This window comes from Natrix helvetica (genome assembly GCF_964273705.1).
Source record: "Natrix helvetica genome assembly, chromosome: 5".
NCBI classification, from domain to species: domain Eukaryota; kingdom Metazoa; phylum Chordata; class Lepidosauria; order Squamata; family Natricidae; genus Natrix; species Natrix helvetica.
The window spans coordinates 42911288-42937719 of record NC_138551.1 but is presented as its reverse complement, the minus strand read 5'-3'; positions in this window follow the sequence as shown (position 1 = coordinate 42937719).

The following is a 26432-nucleotide window of genomic DNA, read 5'->3' as shown; positions in this document are numbered from 1 at the left end:
AAAACCATACTTTATGCCCAACCATTCATATTATCTTTGATTCTTTCATTTAAGAAAACAATCTCAGACAGTGACAGGTGGCCCAAGTGATTTTTTTCATAATGGGTATTATGAGTGTGATCTTGAAGAACAATTCACTCACTTGAATGGAAGAGGTATTATTATTTGATCATACCCCACATTTATTCAACAGATTACCAATTGAAAATTTATCTCTTTGACAGCAATCTCCTGCAATGAGAACTAAAGCTGTGAAGCTAGTCTTCAGGTGCAAATTCATGAAGATGAAATATCACTTGATAGAGATAATTCAATTAGATGGTCCAGAAAATTAGAGAGATTTACCAACCAGTTTTTCCACTGCTACTAAACTCTTCGGTTTCAACAAACCCTTTTTCAAAAAAAAGGCATAGATGAAACTTCATGAATCATTCAGAATACAATCTCTCATTCAAGATTTCTAATGGTTGAATTTCTATTGAAAATCAATACTCAGCATATGTCCTTCTTCTGATTTCAATTATATACTCACAAGGTTGCCATGGAAATTAGTAGTTTACTCCAGGTCAAAGAGATAACCACAAATAAGAAATGCAAGCCAAAACAGAATTTTGAAAAAAAAGGTTGCCTAAATGGTTTTGCTTTCAATAGGAGCACAGAGAAGAATAGCCAAAACCCAGAATTTCACAAGCAGAATCCATATGCACACCTTCAAGTGCCAGAGGTCAGATGGTTGAGTCCAACGAGGGATCACGGATCAGTGGTGCCCCTTAAATCAGGCTGCAGCTAGCCTGTCTTTAATCAAGTGATTACACCCTTGATTGGCAAGAAGCTTCATAAAATGTATTTGCTCTATTTCCCAGGGTAAAGCTGGAAGCATGATATCATCATCATATGACTCCTCCAGCTGTTCAGGTGGTACCTGGGTTGGATTACCCCAGGTGATTCTTGGCTTTGTGTCCCCCGAGGCTGACATTCCACAGGTTCTGCTGGAGCAGCTTTTTAAAATTTAGACTCAGCATCTGATTCCTGGGTTATGACAGTACAGATATAACTCCTTGTTTGAATTATATGCTAACTATATGCTAACATCAAATTAGATGACGTCTGCATAAAATGCCAAGAATATCATCTGAGAGTTGCAGGTTTTTTATTCTAAAAATAAACAGCTAAAATAAAAACAAGGGTCAAATTTACCATTGAGAAAAAATAGTTTGGTCAGTTAAAAGCAAGAATTCTTCAGCTTTTTGGCAACTTATAGAACATATTGTTTCAAAAGCTGATCCCCAGACAAATAGAATAATTTCTCCAGAGATTGGGGTTTAGTATTTTAGTGACTTGCTCAGTAATTCTGTAAGCAATCAGATTCCTGTTAAATTATCCAGTGAAAAACCTTCCCAGTGGCCTCATGTGTTCCCTTCTGATATTTCTAATTTTATCTCACTCTAGAAAAATAAAAGTCGTATTTTCAATCCTTTCTGCTGCTTCTGAAGTAATTCGTTCTACAATTCAAGTATGCTTACATTTTAAGCCTCTGCTAAGTATTGTAAAGAAAAACTGATCAACCACTACAAAGAAAGTTACTACAGAAAGGTGAGTAAATTTTAACTATATATGAACAATAGACATCATCACCATAGAATAGGAAGTGTGTGTGTGTGTGTGTGTGTGTGTGTGTGTGTGAGAGAGAGAGAGAGAGAGAGAGAGAGAGAGAGAGAATGAATGAGACAGATCACTGTTTAAGCTTTCTGTTGTGAGAAAAACAAAGAATTTTGTTTTAAAAACCAATGCAGTCCTCCATTTTCTAACAGCAAAGCAATAGTTACATCCCTGCTTTTAAAAATCTATTTAGAACAATATTGTTGCCGCTGCAGCAATGATTCCTCTTACAATTCTGAATATTGTAAGCCACTATAACCCTTTGATGTCAAATAAATCCAATTAATTAATTAATAAAAATAAAGCAAACAAGGCACTGAGACCTTCATTTTGTTGTTCATATATTGTTAGTACCACATTTGTGAGACATCATGACATATTTGAATTTTCAATGCTTTAGCAGCTTTCTGTGAGCCGAGACTCTTTAGATGTTTCTGCATTATTGCAGCCAGGAGACCCAGCCAGCATGACTAGTGCTGTGATCAGTTTGTTTTAATCCAACAATACCTGGAAGATCAAAGTTTCCCACTCAGTTCGGTAGAACCCTCCATACATACCTTGTAAGAAACAAATGACTTTATGAAACATATTACGGTATGTACCATGTTATAAAGACAAGCAAGTTTCAAGCTTTCCAATTTTCTTTTTTTGTTTTTCTAGGACTCTGAGGTCTACAAGCTGGAGTTACAGGCAAGTCTCAGAAATGGTTAGCACATTTAGGAAGAACAGAATACTAATTTGAACACAGGCTCAACTTCAGTTTGCTTGCCTACTAGAACTTAGTCTTTCACATACACACAGCTGAGTTAAAATGTTATCCACCAATTCTTGAGTGAGCAGGGGGGAAACTACAATAAATTGTACTGTCCCTGTTGCCAATCCCCATTTGTCATAGTAATGAGGCCAGCGAATGGTGCTGTCCTTACTTATTTATTGTGGCCAAAGTTTAGAACAGAGATTGGTGGATTCCTCTAGTTTCATTTCCCCTCCCACCAAGGTTCACAGGCTGCTGGGAAAACAATCATCAATCACTCTTCTTAACATGGAGTGGGTTTGGGTTTGGACAAATTCTTAAAATGGCAGGTTTAACCATCTGACATGCTGCATGACTAACTGGTGACAGGTGCTAAGGGGACATGCAGTTAAAAGCAGGGCAGCACTCTCCTGACGCTCTTCACAATCCATCTTGCAGATCTGTAACCTGTCAGTAAGGCTATTTCTAAACACAGGTATAGCACTCTTCTGAAAGAGTACTAAATAGATGTCCAAAATTATCCGATTTGGGGAAGGACCACACAAAAGGAGACACAAGTTGAAATGGGAGAGAACAATTGATGACTAGTAAGTTTTTTTTCCTCTGACTAGTACTACAAGGATGATACTGGCTCAAGTAACTAAGAAATCTGCTCCTGGCTTTATAGATGGTAGCACCTGGAAAAACCCACTGGGCATCATGGAGAATACCTGTACTAGAATAGCCTTCCAGATTCATCCAATTTTGATTGGCCTGCATATAACAACAATAATCATCATGGCACCTAATGTTGTCATAATCAGCATAATGTAAGCAAAATGGTAACCAATCTCCCATCAAGGGAAACACTAATTGCTGAGCATTGCATAGACAGCTACAAAAACTGTACCTGCAAGAGACGGATCCCACAGGGTACAGTTGTGGAACTCTTGCCCAAGATTTGAGAGATGGGAAGCGACAATACAAATAATTATGCACATATACCCCCTTTTTTTCAGCAGAAGGAAAGAAAAGCATATAATGTACCAAATGTTGATTGAATCAGCAATGTACAGCTGACAGCAACTGACACTCTTTCATGGTTACATTTTCTATGCACAGAAGTAGCACTCTTTCAGAAAAGCACTCATCCCATGTTGAAAAAAACTATTCTACTGCTTTTTCAAAAGAGTACTAAATTTGTGTTTTTGAGGAATCTGTATATGACCTCATAAATCATATGGAAAGTATTTGTGAGCCATTAGGCAGGCAGATATTTGCAGAATCCAAACAGCGATCTCTTCTGAAGGATGAGTCAAAGCAGTCCTGATGTTTGGTACCCAGTAATTAGTTTAGAGAGGTTGCACTTCCAAAGGACTTAAGTGACCAATAAGAGTTGGGCAAATCTTAACATTTCACTGTCACTGCAACTATTTGGCCAATGAAACAAACTAAAACCTACTTGCGGCAAAACATTGTGTTGGTATAAGAGAGAAAACATTATTTTAAAATCAGAGAAGCTAAGAACTGTTGACAGGCCATGTTTTTGATGTAGTTAGGAACTACAAAGAGCCAAAGAGACAAATATTATTTCTCATCCTACCCAAAGCTTTTGTTAGCTTAAAGGGTTTGATTTGGAATAGTATTAATATGGTGTGAAAAATTGGGGAAGGCTGGAAATCTGCTCCTGGCTTTATAGATGGTGGCACCTGGAAGAACCCACTGGGCATCATGGGGAATACCTGTACTAGAATAGCCTTCCAGATTCATCCAATTGTGATTGGCCTGCATATAACAACAATAATCATCATGGCACCTAACGTTGTCATAATCAGCATAATGTAAACAAATGGTAACCAATCTTCCATCAAGGGAAACACTAATTACTGAGCATTGCATAGACAGCTATAAAAACTGTAACTGCAAGAGACTGATCCCACAGGGTGCAGTTGTGGAACTCTTGCCCAAGATTTGAAAGACATAAATAATCAAGAGACTGGGGGCATCAGCTTTACCTCACAAATGGAAACTAAGCCCATGTGGCCAAAAACCTGAGAAGAACTATTTCAAAGCACTCAAAGAGAGTCTGTCTTAAATAACTCTCTATGAATGAAGGTTGGAAATTCTTCTTGCAGGTTTAAGAGTCTATTTCCCGAGACTAGCATTGGTGTTAAACTCTTTGTTGTTTTGTTTCCTTGATCTTGCCCAGCTGCACTGGGCTTGTCTGGTAGTGATGGGGAAAATGTTTTTTTTCTTGTTACTGTAGATTAAAAATGTACTCTCAGAAGGTTTGGCTGATCTAAACCAATCACCCTTTCATCTTAAATTGAAATGTCCTTTCTGTTCACCACTCCCAGATCACGTGAATGTGCTGAGTTGATCTTGTTCATCCTGCTGAAACTGTGAGATTGGGTAGAACATACCAAAAAGGCATGTCTAAGCCTTCTTCAGCAACATCAGCCTCTGGTTTTCAGACCATTATAAATGGTTTTGGAAGATGTTCCCTTTTTTACCTGGCCTAAACTAAATAGAAAAGAGTGCTTAACCATGGATTAGGGTTTTTTTTTTTTTACATTGGTGATGTCATGTTGCCACAGAAACATTTTCTTTAGTTGCTTTAAATGCTACTACTATTTATTGCCAGTTAGATCTATAGACCGAACATTTCATGAATTATATCAAAACAATTAGAAAAAAAAACCCAATGATGGTGATAGTGTAAAGGAGAAAGAATTACTACAAGTAATAATGCAAGGAAATTACTAATTTCCTATTAGCTCGCAAAATATGGGGAAAAGAAGAGCATTTATTCATTTCTACACCAAAAATTATCCCTTTAATTTTTCATTCCCCTCCTCAATATGGTAAGGCAACAACTATATCAACTATGCCTGGGTACATTGGACTTTAGATCCAGCAGACACTAGACTGTCCCCTATGGACTGCATATCAACACCTATATTTAACAGGACATCGGAGACTGTTGTCCTACATGCCAAAAACCGTCTGAGGTTGTTCCTGGGCTCCTTCATATGGACATATTTTCTCTCTGGAAGAGTTGCACTTCTAACACATCCAACCCACATGCAAAACTCAGCTGAGTTTTGGCAGGGATAAAAAATTTATTTTTGACCTTTAAAATTATGTTCTGGTCTTTAATTTAAAATTGTGTTCAAACTATGCAAGCTTTCAAATTTTACAGAGCACTGGAACTTCTTGGCTGGAAACTAGTTTTTTCTAGATTTTCCAGGATAAGGGAAATGACAAAGTTTTTTGTACCTGCTGTAAATGGGCAGATGCAGTATATAAAATAAGAAACTTTTGAGTCTTTTACTTCATATGGCAGTTTTACTTATTATTCTTATTCTATAGTTATCTATACTTATTATTCTCGGATGTATTTCCCCTCCCACTAAAAGAAAAGAAATATCTCTGATTTTACCATTTTCAAGTGAAATTTAGCTTCCTCCGTTGTTGTTATAACAGTATTAGTCTTACTAAGGAAGCTTATATTCTTCCATCCTAGACCAGTTCTTTCTCGCACTTTAGTTTAGTTGTAAAAAATAACATTCTAATTAATTTTGTAGGGGAATGGTGATACTATTTTTACTCTTACCTCTAAATTGCTTTGGCATATAAGACACTGTTCTACTCCAAGTGTTCCCCTTTGCCAAAATAAGTCAGTACTCCTTCAGTAGCAGTTTTCAAGGTTACTTCTGCTATTCCAAGTCCATATGTCATCTAAGGCTGTTCTGTCTGGAGTATCTTCAACTGTTAATAAGACAACCTGCGAAATCACTACTTTCTTGGAAATACATTTAAATTATTAACAATAATTAATATTGTGATTTATAATTACTTTAAATGTTAGCTTGTGAAGAATTACAAACGAATTTACACTTGTAGGAAAAGACTATTAGTCTGGAATGTTATTTCTTTATTCAGGCAAATTCAACTTCAGTCATATTTAATGTATTTCCCAGATGAGCTCAGGGGCCTAACTCTTCAGATTCTACTTGTGCTGAGACTAAATATAATTCATTCTAAAAAAAAGAAAGTTACAGATTTCCAACTGATTCTGACCTTCCTTCAAAGAGCGCAAGAGTGTATGTACTATTTCTCCCTTCCTCCTTTGGTTATCAAAATATTGCTGTAGGTAAATTGTATAGAAAGAGGTTAAAAAAACTATCATAAGGTTGTTCATGAACTGTAGTTTTGAGTCGAGATTTTAATCTAGATCTCTTCTGCCTAAATACAATCTTTAAAGGATCACACTATAGCACAGAAATGGTCAATCCATAGTGTGCAAGTTAATTTGCCTCTTCAAAGCATTTTTGCAGTTACCTGCCAATAGCAATAGTACTTAGACATACATACTGCTCCATAGTGCTTTACAGTACACTCTCTTAGCAGCTTACAGTGTAAGCATATTGACCCCAACAGTCTGGGTCCTCATTTTACTGACCTCAGAAAGATGAAAGGCTGAGTCAACCTTGAGCCAGTCAGGATTAAACTCCTGGATGTAGGCAGAGTTAGCCTGCAATACTGCATTCTAAGCACTGTGCCATCACAGCTCTTCTTCAGTTGTCTACCAAGTTATATATGCATGATTTCCCATCATGTTTCAGCAGAAAACAAGCAAATGTTGTGTAAAATTTTAAAATCACACATAAACCATTTTTAAAATGTTTCCTAACATCCAGAAACCACCATGAAAAACATACTATTTCCCATCCGTATGCTATTATGACAAATATGCTTTGTATGCTTAACATACTATTATGTCATAGAGCCCTATTTCCTGCCTGTATTAACATCCATAGTAACAGTTTTACTTGATGTTATATGTATTTATTTTTTACTGTTTTAATGTTTTATGATGCATGTTACCCAGAGTCACTTGTTGAAATGGGCAGCTGTGGAAAGCAGATAGATCGTTCCATCACCTATATTTTTGCTCTTGAGAAAGCAACAACTAGGCAACTTAATCTGAATCAGAAAAGATAGTTCTATTATTGAGTAGCTGATTCTTGTAATTTGGATCAGTTGTATGACCATTCTTAAACATCCTTTTTCAAAGAAACTGGTGTAGAACAGCTAGAACAGGACTGTATTTCCAGAATTCAAACCAATGGCAATACTAACTAGGAATTCTGGTAGTTGAAGTCCAATATACTTGTACAGACTGGAAAGTTCCTTGAGAGAAATGCTATACCGGACTGTAATATTTCTTATCTTAGTCAAAGTTGACATTGCCACTATGGAAATAAACAGCTGGCATATTACTCAATTAAGACTCTAATGTAGAGAATGCTTTGCAATACAGAGGGCAGGCGAAGGCTGAAGAGTTCATACCAAAGTCATGAACTGCCTCATTATTGCCTGTAGATAATTAAAATGAATTTTCAGGAGCAACTGTTCCCTCCAGTATATGTTAACACTTCAGTTTTCCTTTCATCAGGCCTCCATATCTTAATCCTCTGGAAATAGCTTGGCATCACTTAAGACATCATTACAGAATAAAACCAAATCCATTAAGACAGAGCTGATTTTGATATTAAATCACTGCTGGTGATTTAAATCACAGCTAGTTTAATTTGCTGCCCTTTATTTAAAGTGACAAATGTATGAGTCACCAGCATGCTCCTGCCTTGGATCCTAAAAATAATTGGAATTGCAGGGCCATTGCTGGAGGAAATTGATACCTTTAAGATTACTGTGCTTTACTTAAAAAAAAAATCAAATCCAGGATTCCACTAAGGCATCTCATATCACTTCATTGGGTTAGTATTTAATACATTTCTTTTACTACTTGAAATGGTAAAATAATATATTGGAATATTCCCTCCGTTCTAGTTCATTATAATTCAGGTTTTGAAACATAGTTCATGACATAATTTACAACCCACTTTAATAAACATTTACTCTATATTTACCAAAGTAGTGGGAAAATGGTGAGTCTTATAAAGCATTTATATTGCCCTTAACCAATTAAAATTGGGGAGGGGGTCAGATCACACATATACTGTACATGAAGAAGATAAATTGCCATTTTTCAAAGCAAATTGAGAAATTATTCTACCTGTATATCTGTTTGCATGTTTATTGTATTGCAATTGCCCAGAGTTACTTGTTTTGTGAAATGGGTGACTACATAAATTGGATAAACAAACACATTTGAGGAAAGAAAACAAATTACCCAAATGCATTTCAAAGATACAGATAAAATTCTGGTGGTCATAATTAATTTGGAGCTAGTTCAGCAATGCATATATCCTTCGTCTTTCTTTGTACAGTCATCTCTTCAGGGGCTTTTAGATTCCTTGACTCCCCACACTTCAATTAATTCCCAGAGAAATACATCATAAGATAATTTCTTAAGTGTGTATTTCAGTTCAGAGCCAGGGCCAGTCAGAAAAACTGCAGGGTCTGATGATGGATTGATTGATGGATTGATTATGTGTCATAAAATTGCTATTTACTTTAGCAGCCATTTCTCTGGGATAATCTGTCTCATATCGGGCCCTTCAGGTCTTCTCATAGTCATCACTACTGTAATCAAATCCACCCATCCTGTCTGGTGTTCCTGGATGCAGTGATACAGAAACATTGGATGGATCCCAGCTGATAGAAACCTGCTGAAGCATTATAAATTTTAAATATGCCCTCGTGTTACACAGCCCTGTTCCTTTCGTTTTCCTGTGAAGATGTTGGTCATTGCTTGAAAAACTGCTTATCTGAGATGAAAAAGGAACCACTTTGAAGGAACGATAACTATGAATGGCAGTTCTTATTTGTGTATACAGTAAATCATTAAATTATTCCCTAAAGATTTCTATTTTTCAAAAATAGAAAGATCCCCAGGACTGACAAAGTGAGATCAAATGGCCTAACAGGTCAATTTATTGGGTTTGAGACAGGAGTGGGTTCCGGTTTCAATCTGCCGTCGATGGGAGAAGCGTCTGAGGGGGTTCGGGAGTTCATGGCTTCCATGACAGCCATGGACCTGACCCAGTTAATTCAGGGCCCTACTCACGAGGGAGGCCACACGCTGGACCTTGTTTTTGTCTCAGGCCGGTGGATGAGTGATCAGGGAATAGGGGACTTAGCCATTACTCCCCTGTCATGGTCGGATCACTATCTTCTCCGGCTGGACTTCCCTGGTGCTACCCCACACCGCGAGGAGGCGGAACCGGAAGGTATTAGATGGTTCCGCCCCAAGCGCCTGTTGGAACCAGATAGGTTCCAGACGGAGCTTGGGCCACCTCCTGTGGATTTGACCCGCCCCCGAGTGGAGGACCTGGTAGACGCATGGAATAGTGCGACTACCGGGGCCCTGGACCGGGTGGCGCCTTTGCGGCCTCTCCTGCGGCGACGAACCACCCTGGCTCCCTGGTTTACCGAGGAGCTAAGGGTGATGAAACGCCAAAGGAGACGCCTAGAGAGTCGTTGGAGATCCTCTCGTTCCGAATTTGACCGAGCACAGGCACGAGCCTACTTGAGGACGTACCTTGTGGCATTAAGAGCGGCCAAACGTCAACATTGCGCCGCCCTTATTGCGTCTGCAGATAACCGCCCTGCCGCCTTGTTTCGGGTGACTCGTTCCCTCTTGTTTGAGAGGCCGCGGGAAGCCCCTTTACAGGGTAGAGCAGAGGAGTTTGGGAAATATCTACATGACAAAGTCGCTCAAATCCGGATGGGATGGACCCCCTTCAGTGGTTCAGTAGAGACGCCCGTGGCGAGTCTTGAGGGTCCGCTTTGGGAGGAGTTTGATTCGGTTGCCATCGAGGATTTGGACAGGTTGCGTGGACGTCTGCGACCCACCACATGTTTATTGGACCCGTGTCCCTCCTGGCTTGTACTGGCATCCTGGGAGGTTACACGTGACTGGCTCCTGGTCCTAGTGAACACTTCGTTGGGTGAGGGGTCTCTACCAGCCGCCTTGAAAGAGGCGATGGTGAGACCCCTGCTCAAGAAGTCTTCCCTGGACCCGACGGACCTAGTCAATTACCGTCCAGTCTCCAACCTTCCTTTTTTAGCGAAGGTTGTAGAGAGTGTGGTGGCACAGCAGTTCCCACGCCACCTGGAGGAAAATGATTATCTAGACCCGCGCCAGTCCGGCTTCCGACCCGGGCACAGCACGGAGACGGCCTTGGTCGCATTGGTGGATGATCTCTGGCGGGCCAGAGATAGGGGTTGTTCCTCTATCCTGGTCCTATTAGACCTCTCGGCGGCTTTCGATACCATCGACCATGGTATCCTGTTGCACCGGCTGGAGGGGTTGGGAGTCAGGGGCACCGTGTTACGGTGGTTTGGCTCCTACCTCACTGACCGGACGCAACGTGTGTTGGCAGGGGAGCAGAGATCGACCCGGAGGCCTCTCACATGTGGAGTGCCACAGGGTTCGGTACTCTCGCCTCTCCTGTTCAACACATACATGAAACCGCTGGGCGAGATCATCCGTGGTTTTGGGGTGGGATATCATCTGTATGCTGATGACACTCAGCTATACATCTCCACCCCAAACCACCCCAATGAGGCCATCGAAGTGATGTCCCGGTGTTTGGAGGCCGTACGGATCTGGATGGATGGCAACCGACTGAAACTCAACCCTTCCAAGACGGAGTGGCTGTGGCTTCCGGCGCCCCGGTTCAACCAGGTGTTTCCATCTCTGGCCATTGGGGGCGTGCAACTAGCCCCTATGGAACAGGTGCGCAATTTGGGCGTCCTCCTGGATGCCCGGCTGTCCATGGATGACCATGTAACAGCCGTGGCAAGGGGGGCGTTCCATCAGGTTCGCCTGATGCGCCAATTGCGCCCCTTATTGGACCGGGATGCCCTACGCACAGTCACCCATGCGCTGGTGACGTCTCGCCTGGACTACTGCAATGCTCTCTACATGGGGCTTCCTTTGAGATGCACTCGGAGACTACAGTTGGTCCATAACGCGGCCGCGCGGGTGATCATGGGGAGGACTAGATTCTCCCCTGTAACACCTCTCCTGCGCGAGCTGCACTGGCTTCCTGTGGTCTTCCGAGTGCGTTTCAAGGTCTTGATTATGATCTTTAAAGCGCTCCATGGCACAGGGCCTAGTTACATGCAGGATCGCATCCTGCCCCACACATCCCTACGACCAATCCGCTCTCACAGAGAGGGACTTCTCCGGGTGCCGACCGCCAAACAGTGTCGGGGGGCGACACCCAGGAGCAGAGCCTTCTCTGTGATGGGCCCAGCCCTGTGGAATGACCTCCCCCGGGACATCAGGATTACTTCCGATCTCCGCTCCTTCCGTGTACAACTGAAAACCCACCTCTTCCAACTATCTGGCCTGGCTCAACCGTAATTTTTTCGTACTCCTCCTGACTGTCTGTTTTTTAACATTTTGAATTTGGACTGTACATGGGGTTTTGTAATTAGGGTATTTTAATGGTTTTTAATTGTCTATGTATTGTATCTGTTAACCTCCTCCGAACATGTGTGTCTTTGTACTTATGTATGTCATGGATTTATGTAAATGTTATATGTTTTTTACTCCATTGTACGCCGCCCCGAGTCCTTTTCGGAAAGGGAGCGGCTAATAAATTTAAATTATTATTATTATTATTATTATTATTACTGCTGGTTCGTTCATCGCATGCACAGAAGGCAAAAACAAGATGGCAGTGCCTATGGCGCCACCAAGAGAACTGGTTCAGGGGTGTGGCAGGCCTGGGTCGCTGCAGGTTCCAGTGACCCAGGCCGCCAAGTTACTACTGGCTCATCCGAACCAGGAGAAACCCTCCTCTGGTTTGAGTTGAACAAAAACAGGAACAGAACTGGAATCTCATGGAAACAGAAATGTGGGATACATACATAATCCTATTAATAAATAAATAGAGAACCAGTTTGGTGTACTGGTTAAGGACCTGGCTAGAAACTGGGAGAGTGTGAATTCTAGTCCTCTTAGACACACAAAAAGAGATGGGCGACCTCAGTCATTTTTTTTCAGCTCTTGGAAAGAGGCAATGGCAAACTAATACTGAAAACCTTGCCAAGAAAATTTCAGAACTTATCCAGGCAGTTATTAGTTGTCAACACTGTCTTGCATAAATGAATAAATGCATATGCACACATACACACACAACAGTGGTGGGTTCCGTATCCCGGTGCAACCGGTACGGTGCAACAGGGCTGGGTGCCCACCATATGCACACGCGCAGCACACGTGTAGCATGCGCATGTGTACCCACCGTCTGCAACGCTCTGTTCGGCACAGCATCCATGCGTGTGCGCAAATGCCCCAATCGGCTCAAATAGCGGTAAGGAGAATGGATGGGCAGATGGGCCCTCCGGAGCACCGTACCAGAACGGTACCTGGTGCTCCCAGCAGGCACCGGTACGCCCGTACCAGAGCATAGCGGTCGTATCTCACCACTGACATACAAATGAATAAAAACAAAAGTTACCATATTAAGAATATTCTGGTTTTGTGAATCCCAATAAAGTTGATAGCAGAAAGCAGTAGTGGAAAAGATAAAATTGTTCCAATTCTTATTGATAACGCAAAGACTTGAGATTAGTTGGATAAGGACTTGGCCCTGATTACTCTCTATGTTTTGTCAACTGTTCAAACATCATTATTCCCAACATTGCAGCGTGAGCTACAATTTCCCCTCACCGCTAATATCACAGCTAACATAAAGTCAATGATTCAATAGTCTATATTACTATAAATATAATACAGAAAGCCTCAGTAAAGTTCACTGGCTTTTTTTCCTGGCAGGTTTTCTATTCTGTCTTCGTTTCGAACTAATCTTTGAAATATTAAACTTTTCTCATTGCTTCCACCTCCAGAAAAATCTTCAGATGACCATTTTATCTAGTGTATATTAGATGGGTGAATTAGATGAATAGACTCAGATAACAGGGGATAGATTCTCTTGGAAGAACTAAAGAACCAGGTTAAGGGAAAGTTGTCATGGAGAAAATCTATGTAGTTGCTAAAAGGTGACACTGATTTGATGTCACAAAATCAATTACACAAGAAAAAAATAAGCAGTTTAATGTCAAAACAATATAGATGGTGGATTACAGAGACGTCCCTATTCATCGCCTGCTATAACTACATATCACCAAGAAGCTGCTTTATTATAATCAAGGGCAATTGATTTTCTTTCTGCCCAGGCAGCTTGGCTTATATGAATCTGGCTATGGTTCTCAAAAAATTACTGTATGGAAGTTATATCATCTCTCCCAACAAGCAGACTACAGCTACCTCACATAACTTTGAGGATCCTATTGGATTGTGTTGATAGGGCAGTCTGCTAGATGGCCATCAGGGGTCAATTTAATCTACTAGAGAAAGTATATACAATTAGGGAGCAACGATAGTGAAGAATGGCAGACCTCCATCATTCCTCAGCAGGCCTTCCTGGGCTAGGTCCTGAGAATGTAGCTGCAATTTACTATACACTTTAAAAAAGGTATGAAGAGTTAGAATACTACTGAGTTCCTGAACACACCCTTGCAATTTTCCTGGCAATTTTACATGACTCCCCATTGCCTTCCTCCAGTAGAATATGGGAGTGGTGGAAGAGAGAATTATACTCTCTGATCTATCCTAAGATCCAAGACCAACCAGATCCAACACAGCTTAGCTTCCATAATCAGATTATTACTATCACACTTTTATTCTACCATTTAAAAATGTGTGTGCATGTATAATCAACTTAAGATAAGCAATAGCAGTAGTAACAATAGCAGTTATATGCCATCCCATAGTGCTTTACAGCAGTTTCTGGGTGGTTTACAACATCAGCATATTTCCCCAACAATCTAGGTTCTCATTTTAGGGACCTTGGAAGGAATAGAAGATAGAAGGCTGAGTCAACCTTGAGCCCCATCAGGATTGAACTTCAGGCTGAAGGCAGAGTTTCCCACATTCTAACAACTATGTCACTAGGGCTCATAAAGGTTGGTCAAAAGCTGCAAACCACAACTAATATGGGAATTAGTGCCACTGAGCTCATGTGTAGAATTTCCAAGAATAACTGGAACAACTAAGATATATGAATGAAGAACAAAGGAAAGAGAAAAGTGGATTAATGTGGAGTGACATGAATCACAAAAGGAATTCCAGCTTGGAGGGAATTGGTGCAGGTAAATAACTGCTGATACATCTGACTAGGGACTGGAGTGACAGAGATGTGATTGATTTTGATAGGTCTGTGGCTGGCAATGCACACTCCTGTCATTATTGGAATCACACAGTGATTATAGAATCACATAGTGCGCATCACTTTGGAAGGCAGGGTGATGATATCATGGTCATCATCAGGAACAGGTGGTGGAAGAAGCTTGATCCCAAAATATGTTATTGGGGAAAAGAAAAACAAACCAATGACGTTGCACAACTATCCCTTCACTGCTTCAGCAATTTGTGATGTAAGGAAGGGCACACTGAAAAAAGATCATGGCTTACAATTTCATTATAAGATCTATTAGCTAACAGACTATAGTTCCTGAAGATAGGTGGGGGGGGGGCATTGAGAATGTAGGGGGAAGGGTGGATTCACTTAATTTACCATAGCAGGAAAATGCAGCACACAATTTTGCTATTAATGAAAGATGAGTTAGCAGGTGGTTGGAAAAGGGAGGTGTCTGTGGGGACTTCCTGAAGTCAAGAAGTTGGAGGCGCTGCCAGGATATTCTGCTGACCAACAGCATTTATACCTGAGTGTCTCAATATGGTATAGCAGGGATATCAAACTGGCAGCCTGCAGACAGGATGTGTCACATAGGCCACGCCCACCGCAGCTCCACAAAGAGAAAAAACATCATGATATGTCATATGACAGCGGTACGTTTGACACCCATGTGGTATAAGATGAGATGGTTGGATCTCTCAGACTGATATCTAAATAAAATATCATTCTATTAATTCCTTAGGCCAACTTCTTCAGGAATATTTTATCCCCAGATTACAATGAGATCAGTGATGGGTTCCTACGGGTTCGGACCGGTTCGGACAAACCAGGAGTGATATGGCAGCCTGGGTCACTGGAAGTGGCAGCGACCTAGGCCTGCCATGCCCCCGAACCCTTGTCCCTCATCACAAACAGTCACCGCCGCTACCTTGTTTTTTAATTGTTCATTTTAATTGAACTGTTCATATGTGCGTGAGCAAACCAGCAGTAAAGCCGAGCAGAACCCAGCCCTGAATAAGATTTTATACCTATAAGATATATGTTACATATTCAGTCTGCAAAATCAGTAAGATTTTTAATGTAAATACAAAAGGTTTTTCGTTGACTATGTCAGATGTATGACTATTATAGTACACCAAATTTGTCTCATAGATTTGGGCCTTTCTGCCTCCTTCTCTCTAGTAGAAATCTTCTCTTTGATGATAACAGTTTTCTAAATGCAGATGTAAATATAAAACTTACTTCCTTTGAAGACACATGGTTTTTCCCCCTAGAATCTGTCTTTTGTTTTTATTTCCATCATATATTTTAAAACTAAAAACTATTTTAATGGATAAGCTAGAAGTTAAATGAATAAGAAAATGTTTGATATTGTGGAATGTGTTTGATGGATATAACTAGAAAAACCAAAGTAAAGAAAATAGCACTTTGTATAGCAGCTCAATATAGCCCAATACTTAAAGACTAGATAGTTAAGCCCCCTCTAGCTCTACCGCCAAAGATTATTTTTTCTAATTATAAAAGGGGGTTTAATTTTGATCAGATTTAAAGTTGATCCACTGTAATTGAGGGGATTTAATTAAGTCACAGCTAATGCAAGTCCTGCTGAAATCAGTTACAAAAGGTACAGCTAATTTATGTTCTCTCATGCTTCTGTCTAAATATAACTCAATTTGGATCCATTCTAAATGTAAAAATCACTTGCAATACATTTTAATGTTTTGGGAACCAACCTTAGCAGATACGTATGTGTGATCCATTCAGTTTTTGTTAGCTAGCCTTGCTTCAACTCATAGGTTTCCAGTTATAAAAATTATGCATCTAAAAGGTTTCCTTAATGAAACCACTTGTTGAGGTTAGAATTGGGCAGACAAATTCTGCATTTTAGTGCCGTTTCTCATTCAGTTTGATGAAAGAAAAATTGTTTTTGAGATTCATCTAAAGTCATGTTTCATATTTACGGACTGTAGTGGTTTGAATCTAATTAGCTATGAAATAGCCAGGGTGTGTGTCTGTGAATATTCTGTCTTCTATTTTACAATCACTTTCTGTATTTTGTAACTTCTCTCGATTTCTATGCTCAATTAAAGCTAAGAGAAGCATCATGAAAAAAATGTAAGTAGTACTACAGCTATTAATAAGAGTTCTGCCCTTGAGAAATTGTTAAAGAATTTCTCTTTCCACTGGAAAAAGTCAGAGAAATTAGCCCCACAATTTTCTTTCCCACAAATTAGTTGAAGATTTCAAAAGGGCTATTTATGCTCAGCTCTAGTTGGAATTATTGGCTGTATTTTGAATAAATTAAATCTTATTTCATTTATAATAGATCCTTTCCTTTCCCTGTTTCATTTCTTATTCTGACTTTGATCAATGGCCTTTTTATGCTGTCATAATGATAATGTGCTTTTGCCCCCTTCCTATCCTATTTAAAAAGATTGGAAAATACATTTTTGGTGGATAAAGTAGAAGTTAAACATAGGAAGATTGCTTTCAAGAGGAAAAATTGGTTTTCTATGTACTTGCATATAAATGTGGGGCCCAGTTATATACCATAGTTTTTACAGTAACATGGAGAGTAACAGAAAGAAAGTGATATATTTTCTTTCTGGAAAATTCTAAATAGATCTCATCCAGATTACAGTGTATTCCCCAAACCTGTGTTTATGAATTAATGCTCAGATAAATATTCATGAGGCAGTGGAAATACTAGTTATATCTTTTTCCAAAAAAGTGTTGTTAAACAAAGGACTTAGAGATTTCTTTCAGCAACATGAATAATGAGTTATAATTATCAAGAGACAGAGTATTTTGCATAATACAGAGAAAATATTCTTAACCATTGATGTTAGTTTTCAGCCCAATAACAATCTGGTTACAATTTCTCTAAGGAAGAGGTATTTTTTTCCTTATATTCCACTAGATAATAGTGTTCAAGTAAAACAGTAATATATAAAAACAACTTACTTTATCCAAATCAGAAATATGTGTATTTTTTGCAGTTGATTATTTATTCATTTGACCAGAATACTCTATTTTCCAAAAAGAGTGTGAGAGATCATTGTTATTCTCAAGATTCGTCATATACTGCATGTATCTTGAACCAAATGGAGATTATTATTTCTTATCCTTTACCAGTACATAAACATCTGCACAAAATAGAGTGCATCATACTAGGCAAAGCAAAATATACCACATATTTACAGATGAAATATCTCCTCTCCCAAGTCACGTAACAGAGAGAGGGATGCAATATACTTTCTTTGGATCATCAATTCCTCTAAAGCAAAGCAATCTTAATCCATCATTGCTTCCCTAAAAGTTTATATATATATATTTTAATTTAATCTTTATTTATATCATGCACATATTATTTTTTAAAATAAATAACTCAAGGCAGCAAACTTATATAATACTCCTTCCCCTATTTTCCCAACCAACAAACCTTTAAATTGGGGTGGACTGAAAGAGAGTAACTGGACACCTGGTTGGCTTTCATCCCTAAAGGAGATATTGGCTTCTAATTGGGTGCCCTTTTTATTTTTATATGTATGTATTGGTCATCGCTGGGAAAGATTGAGGGCAAAAGAAGAATGAGGCCACAGAGAATGAGGTAGCTGGATGGAGTCACTGAAGCAGTAGGCGTGAGCTTAAATGGACTCCAGAGGATGGTTGAGGACAGGAAGGCTTGGAGGAACATTGTCCGTGGGGTCACAATGGGTCGGACATGACTTCGCAATAACAACAAAATTGGCCATCAAATGGCTGTCTTTCCTAGGTATTAATTTACTACATGAGTCTTCTATTCTGATTTAGCGTTTGTTGTCTTCAAGAACTTCCTCTTACTAGCATCTATAAAATACAGGCTCCGTTTTTTCTTGATCTAATCATTCCAATAACACTTTTATTTTTCCAGTTTATTTTATTTGCAATAATACTCTAACATCTTTATTTCTGGGTATGTATAATCTATGAATGTCACATCTTGAGTGAAGACATGTTGTATGGGCTTTACTTTCCTTGTTTTCTTGTCAAGATTTTCTGATTTTGGCCTGGCACCATCAATTATCTCCATGGTATGTCTAATTACAAGAAACTGCCCAAGTGTTTATTGCTTTAATAATGTTTCTATATTGCAGCTACCATATCATGGTATTCAAACACAGAAGGAGGAGGAGGAGGAGGACATTACTCTTCTACAGATAGCATTTCATCTATGTGCCGGAACTTGGGTCAACAGATCATCACAGAATAAATAGAGGAGATAGGTGAGGAGCCAAATCTATACTACAAACGGGAGCATAAGAAGCTTTGAAAGATATTTCAGAAGGACCAAACCACAAATACAGGGCAAACACATTTGCTTAAAGCCCATCTGTATTCCAGCAGCTTATGTTTTAATAGCACTAATGAGATCTTCAGTGCACAGTGCTTTTCTTGCCCAGCTTCCATACTCTGTGATGTATCACCCCTGATCTCTGATAGCTTTTTTCCCTGCAGGGTGAAATTGGGAAAGATAAAGGGGGTAGATAGAGGCAGGCAGAGTACTTAATGTTTTTGCATGATTAGAGATGAATACTGAGCAGCATGCGCTGCTCAGAGCGAGCTCCCAGCCTAATTAAGTCACTGGAGAACATTGCTGGCAAATCTCAGTAGAGTCCAGGTTAGAGATCTGCATATGAAAGCTACTGCAGCAGCCAATATGCTCAGCTCACTGTTCAAGTATGGTTCTGAATCAAAGACTGCAATACGCCCAGCACATTAGATAAGATGGAACAGTAATGAACTTTGAAGACATTTTTGAACAAACATTTTAAGACTTGGCGAGGTTTAAGCCTGCGATAGGCAGAGTTTGGATATGTGTAGAACTATTTATTGTTTTTATAGGCATCTCCAATCCTACTAAGGGACGCGGTCCCAGTGGCTCAGTGGCTAAGGCGCTGAGCTTGTCAATCAGAAAGGTCGGCAGTTCAATGGTTCAAATCCCTAGTGCCATGTAACCGAGTGAGCTCCCATTACTCGTCTAAGCTTCTGCCAACCTAGCAGTTTGAAAGCATGTAAAAATGCAAGTAGAAAAATAGGAACCACCTTTGGTGAGAAGGTAACAGCATTCCGTGTGCCTTCAGCATTTAGCCATGCCGGCCACATGACCACGGAGACGTCTTCGGACAGTTATGGCTCTTCGGCTTTGAAGCGGAGATGAGCACCGCCCCTTAGAGTCAGTAATGACTAGCACATATGTGTGAGGGGAACCTGTACCTTTACCTTACCAATCCCACTAAACAGAACAAGTACAAATTAGTAAGGCTGGGAAGCACGATCTGTTTAAAAAGTTTTTATGCTTACTTCAGTTAATAGTTAGCCTAACATAAGATCATTGTATTATTACAATAGGTAGATTCAAAGTCTTTTCAAAGGAATGAAGAATTAATTCTTAACTATTTCTTGTTTAGTTTACTCTGACTCTGACTTTGAAGTTGCCCTTGAAAGAGTTCAAAAACTACTGTTAACACAAAATATGATAGGTACATTGTAAATCACATTTTCTTGTACTTAAAACAATGCTTTCTTCCACTGTGCTTCTGGGATACTTCACTTTTCTCGTATGTGATGCCAGATCTGATTGGATCTAACTGTCTATAATTTATTATCATTATTGGAATCTGTTATATGGCATGCCAGTTAATGAAGATAGGGTGGTGTGTATATATATATATATATATAAAAAAGCCCACTTACAAGTTCAGTTCAAGGGAACTGAACTTGAGATATTTCTGGCTTATTTTTCCATAGGCAATGCAAATCTTTTGCCATATTTTATTGGCTGATTTTTTTTCCTAATTTTAAGAGTGTATTCAGATATTGTTGTACCATTTTCGCTTGTGGTTATTTTATAATGAGTGAGAGATTTCTTTTTCAAAAATGCATGGATGTCTTAAATGCAGATGGTCTGAATAGAATAACATTGAATGACAGTCTTTGTAATTTAGGTGTTAAAGTGTTGGATGTAGCTTGAGGAGACTCAGGTTGAAATCACCCCTTGAATATAGAGCTCATCAAGCTGCCTCAGGCCAGTTACTGTCAGACATCAACCTATCTTATTAAACACTCTATTGTGGAAATAAAGATAGGGACGGTTTCCATGTATTCTGATTTGTTGTCTCAAGTAAAATGTGAAATGGAAATACAATAAATGAACAAACATGATGATCCACTCCTAAAGTGGTAGCTGAGCCAGCCAACTGTCCTACAACTTCCAAGAGAGGGTGGTTAGAGAAACTGAATAGTCAATAAATTATGAAGTGATAAAAGATGATATGCAGAGATCTTTGTGCTGTCACAAACTCCTGAGTCGCATCAAGTTTGGATTTCTGCAATTTGTTTACATAAGGCTATACCTGGAGACCTCTGTAAAACTGAAACTGGTCCATAATCCATTGAGTCAAATAGGTACTAGTCAAGCTACCCATGTAATATTTCTGTTCTGAGAACTACATACAATTTGTTTACAAGTTGGGCTATTGGTTGTCTCCTTTAAAGCATTTTGTGGATTGGAAAACTTCATGAGCGCTTTCTTCCAGAGTTCTTAGCCTAGTCCAGGGGTGGGGAACTGTGGCTCTTTTGCGACTTGTGGACTTCAACTCCCAGAATTCCTGAGGCAGCTATGTTGGTTCTGGAATTCTGGGAGTTGAAGTCCACAAGTCGCAAAAGAGCCACAGTTCCCCACCCCTGGCCTAGTCTTTAAAATTTAGAAAAGAAAGCTTCAGGTCCTAACTTTTAGGGGATATGTCATTCAAAGATGGTGTGCAATTTGGTGGTCCTCCTAAATGTATATCTGCTGTTTTAATCCGTCAACATCCTTTTGATAGACATCAAATTTAGTCTAAATAAAATCGGGTTCTGTTCTCCCTGTTTCACATACGTATATTCTCCCTTTTTGTATTTATTGCTCTGAAGTATATTCATTCATTAAAGCAGGTATTATAACACATTTTGCCACTTTGAAATGCCTTGTTCCTAAAAGGAGATTTCAACATATAGATGGCATTAAATGCGGCCATCAGCTATATTTTCATGGACTGAAAACCAGTTTAATCAAAGGAAATTACTTCTTAATGTGTTGCTTTCCTTTTGCTCCTTAGTGTGTGTAAAGAGTAGACCTGATATATGGAAATGCTCAGTGGTGGGTTCTGGATCTCGTTCCAACCGGTACAGCACATGCATGCGTCTTAGTGCCTCCAAAAGCCTCCACGACGTTCCAGTTGCTCAGCGGAGCGTCACGCAGGTGCTATGCGCGCCACACACGTGTGCGGAAGCACTGAAGACTTAAAAGACCGTAAGGAGCTTGGATGGGTTGGTGGGCCCTCCGGAGCACCATACTGGAACGGTATCCGGTGCACCGGGCAGGCTCCGGTATGCCCATACCGGGGCATACCTCCTGCAACCCACCACTGGAAATGCTATTTCTTACCCAGGTGATGGCCAAGAATTGACTGCAGCCATGAACTTTAATTCTGAGTTCTGTAATACACTAAGGAAAGCAAATTGCAGCAGTTTGAAACTTGTGGATAATAGCCTTTTAATTTTAAAAGGTTGTACCCAGGAAGACAGCTGTGAGAGAGACACCTTTAATTAGAATTTAGATCTTCAGCTTATACAAAGTTTCAGATTCTTGCTGTGGCAAAATTATTATATAGTTTCAAGTTGTTCAAAATCTTGAGTTCCCTGATATTGAAGTGATGTCATAAGGTTTGAAACTCTGAGGATAATTTTCCAACAAACAGCAATTTCCCTATTCTGCTGTTTTCCACGTATTTTGAAATTATGATTTAATAGTCCCACTTTAGTATATAATTGAGTGGTTACCATTTTTCTAAAATATCCTGATTATCAGCCAGTAGAAATACTGTAAGTACTGGATATAGGCAGGTGCTGACCAGTTTCAAATAGTCCTGATAGGAATCTAGAGACAGACCACTATAATAAATGGGATATATGGAACCGGCTTCAGTCATATATCTCATGAAAGTATAAAGCAATTTTCATTATGATTTTATCCAGTAAAAATACTGTTAATGTGTTTAACACATTTTAGCTACTCAAAACCAGTTTGAACTTTATGAACATTGTGGCACATGTAAACATTGACTAGGAAAAAGAACACGTTTGAATGTAACTGTACATTTAAAAAGATTATCTTAAATCTATTATTTGAAAATTTAAAATGTAAAGTGCTTTATGATTCTTTGACCAGTGTTATGGATTTCATATATGTCGAGCAAGCCTCAAATCATTCAATTGATTTTGTTCAAAACCAAAACATCTGGACCACAGCCAGCTCTATTTGTTAGGTTTATTTTAGAAATTGTTCTGGCTAATGATGCATAATGGAAGTGAAAATGCAGAATCAAAATAAAGTTTATCCTGTTCATTCAATCTCAGGGAATTAATTGAATTAACTATCTGTGTGAGAAAGTTAGATATTGAATTGGTCAAGTGTATACTTAATGCTGGAAATATTAAACCAGAGACACACAACCTGAGACTTCAGGATTTTAAATAGGTCAGAAATTTCCAAAATTGCTACTGTTATTTTTTAGTGCAATGGGAGAAAAATATTAATTACATGATTGGAGAATAATCATATTTACTATAATTGCAGCCAAATGAAATAAAAATCAAAATACCTGTTGGTACAGACCATATCCACTATTTTTGTGAGTATGGCCATGGCACTCCAAGGGCCAAGAATGTTTTCGACTCATTGGCTATGACCACAGTTTTGAAAATAGGTTAAGGACCACTAGTCTTACTTTTGATTTATTATAGCAAAAAGGCAATAAAATTAAAATAACTGTCCTGAAATGCTCAGTCCCACACCCCCAGGATCACTCTGAAAACCTCCTAAAGGCTATGCACAACCATTTTGGTGAAGGGGGCAGAGTTTTGGGAGGCAAAAAATGCTGTATTCAGTGTATAAGGTGCACCCAGATTTTTAGCCTCTTTTTTGAGAGGAAAAAGATGCATCTTTATACTTTGAAAAATACGGTATTTTATGAAAGACTAAACAAATAACTCAAGTGGGGAGAAGAAGCTGCGGGCCGCTTGAAATTTGAAAAAGGGCCACATTTGGTCCCCGGGCCGCACTTTGGACATGCCTGTCTTACCTGAGCACTGATCTTTCTAAAAACCAGGCATAAGTTAGCAAGTAAAGCAAAACTTCTCCTCAGACACCTGGGGATAAAAAACATGAAAATGATATAGAGATTTATGATTTGGCTCCATTCTCTTCAATTACCTCCAATTTTCTTAAGAGAAAATCTGAAATGAGATTAGAAAGATGATCATGTTTTGGGACAAAATTTTCCCTAAACTGTATCTTTGTTCAGATGGAACTATTATTCTCTCAGTTGCCCATTATTGTGTTGTAATCAGGAGATAAAGCAGGTACACGTGAATTCTCCTTCTTAAAGTCTGAGGACTCTTCAAGGCAAAGGAGAATCCTTCATGGAACACAACCGATGGCATACAGGAGGAGAAATCTGGGCAATGCTTTAACCTCTTTGGTGTGTCCTCTAGACTGAAGCTTTTAAGTTTACAACTACATAGAAACACAGACATATTGTCATATTATGTATCTATTTTTTTTCTTTTTCTCTCCTTTTACTGTTCAAAAAATAAATAAAAACCAGAAAAAGTCAAGTTGATGTTCAGCTTTGACTACTGAAGTAAAACTCAATCAGATGTAGATAATTTCACAATTTTTAATAAGGTTGCATGCGATAATATATCAGGACAGGGAAAACAGGGACTGATGACTTTTGATGAATCTTGGTTGAAAAAAATGACAATGTTTGATTATTTTACTATCTCAGAATTGGGTTGTAGATCAAGAATTGTCATAGATATTGACATATTAAGCTTTTTAGTACCTTTTTGCAAGTTGTATGCAAAAACTACAAAAATCTGAGATATTATCCTTCTCATAACGCCATTTCATTATATAAGTGAAAAGATAAGGCCAACAAATACATCATATTACTAGCTAGCTTTCAAATGTAATATGTATATTATTTTATATACATATTAATATGTAAATTGTGCTATTATGTAAATCAAATATATTAACATAAAACAAAAACTTACAGAAAAGTAGTCACTAGCTACATTTTACTGTAGCTGCTAAGCAATAATAAATCTGTATTTTTTTAAAAAAAAACACAAATATCACAAAAAATATATTTTTCCTTCTTGACAAGTGAACATGGCATTTCTACTGGTCCCAATAATGGCGCAATGTAGCAACTATATAAAAGGCTGCACAATAAAATGATTTCCAGAAAAGAAATTGTGAACTGAACATGACTGTAGCAGAATGAAAAGTCAGTGAGTGATAATTCCTTTATGGATGAAGGATATGACTATGGAAGAGGAATAGATATTACTGGACAAGACTGAGATTGTTGTGAAAGTGGATTTAAAAATGACAGTCTACAAGAATTATATGGGAAAAGATATTACACCAGACATATACTTATAAAACTGACTGATGTTTTCATAATTAAAAGGGATATATAAAAAACAAACCCCCAAAAAAATAACCTGGAGAACTTTCCTATGTTGGATTTACAAAAGAGACTTTGTTAAAGCTTTAAAGAATTTTATGAGAAATGACAAAGAAAAAATGAAAAGAAATACAATTCTAGGGCATTTGAAGATTAAGTTTGATAGATGTAAAAGGAAGGAATATAAAATTGGTTTAATTGCTCAAAGTTACAATAGATATGCTGTTTGCTTTGTAAGCTTTAATGGATGTTTGTTGATAAGGATTGAATGAGAGATCTTTGTTATTGATTTTTTTTTTAAATTAATGACATAGTACCAATTATAAATTATTTTAGGATTGTCCATGAAAATTTACTTTTAGCTTTTCAGTCTTGTACAATGTTGAGTACTTTCAGGTACTATATTGGTAAATTTACCTCCACAAAAAAGTCAGTTAAATAATTTCATAAATAAAATATAAATGACTATCTTGGGACCAAAGAAGTAAACAGTGCCAAGACAGACCAATGCATTAGCTTTTAGGCTTAACTCTCATGTTCAAGAAAAGATGGGAATTAATAGGTTTCATCTATCCTTTAATGGATATTTGTGTCTAATTCAAAATTAGAGCATAATACTTAAAGGCAGTTAAGCATCACTGGCATAGTCAGTGGTAAGGCACAAGGGAGCTAAGGTGTCTTCCATTAAAATTGGTTTATTTCATCTGTGTCTTGCTCTAGTCATTACCTTCATGATCTGATTCTCATATAGCACAATAATTGATTTTCAGAGGAGGAAATATATTGGGAAAATTATATGTTAGAGTAGCAAATTCCAAACAAATATATCAGGAAAATACTCAGTCATGAAGTTAGATTTGTATGATGCGCCCCTTACATCTCAATAATATACCAAATTTAAATAGCTTCAAAAATTCATTTTGCTTCTTTTAAACACTGACCTAAAAAGAATAACAACTGATTTTTAAGGTGTAAAGAGCTCTGGTTGTGAAACCTTATGCATGTGATTCATCAGTAAAACTTTGCCAGCCAATTATTCAGCTCCTGCCCAATTGAAACCAGTGCATCTGATTCAAAAGGTGAAAATGTGCTGTATGGAGACCAATTTAGAAACTTCTCTCATCTCTAGTACTAAGTCACTTCAAATATATGAAAGTAATGACAATCCCCAAACAACCAGAAAGAAAACCACCCACACTGACAAAACTGTCAATAATTATCTTCCAAGCTTCATAAATCTACCTTCAGATGGTCAATTGAGAAGTCATAGTGGCCATAACTTGGATATCAATT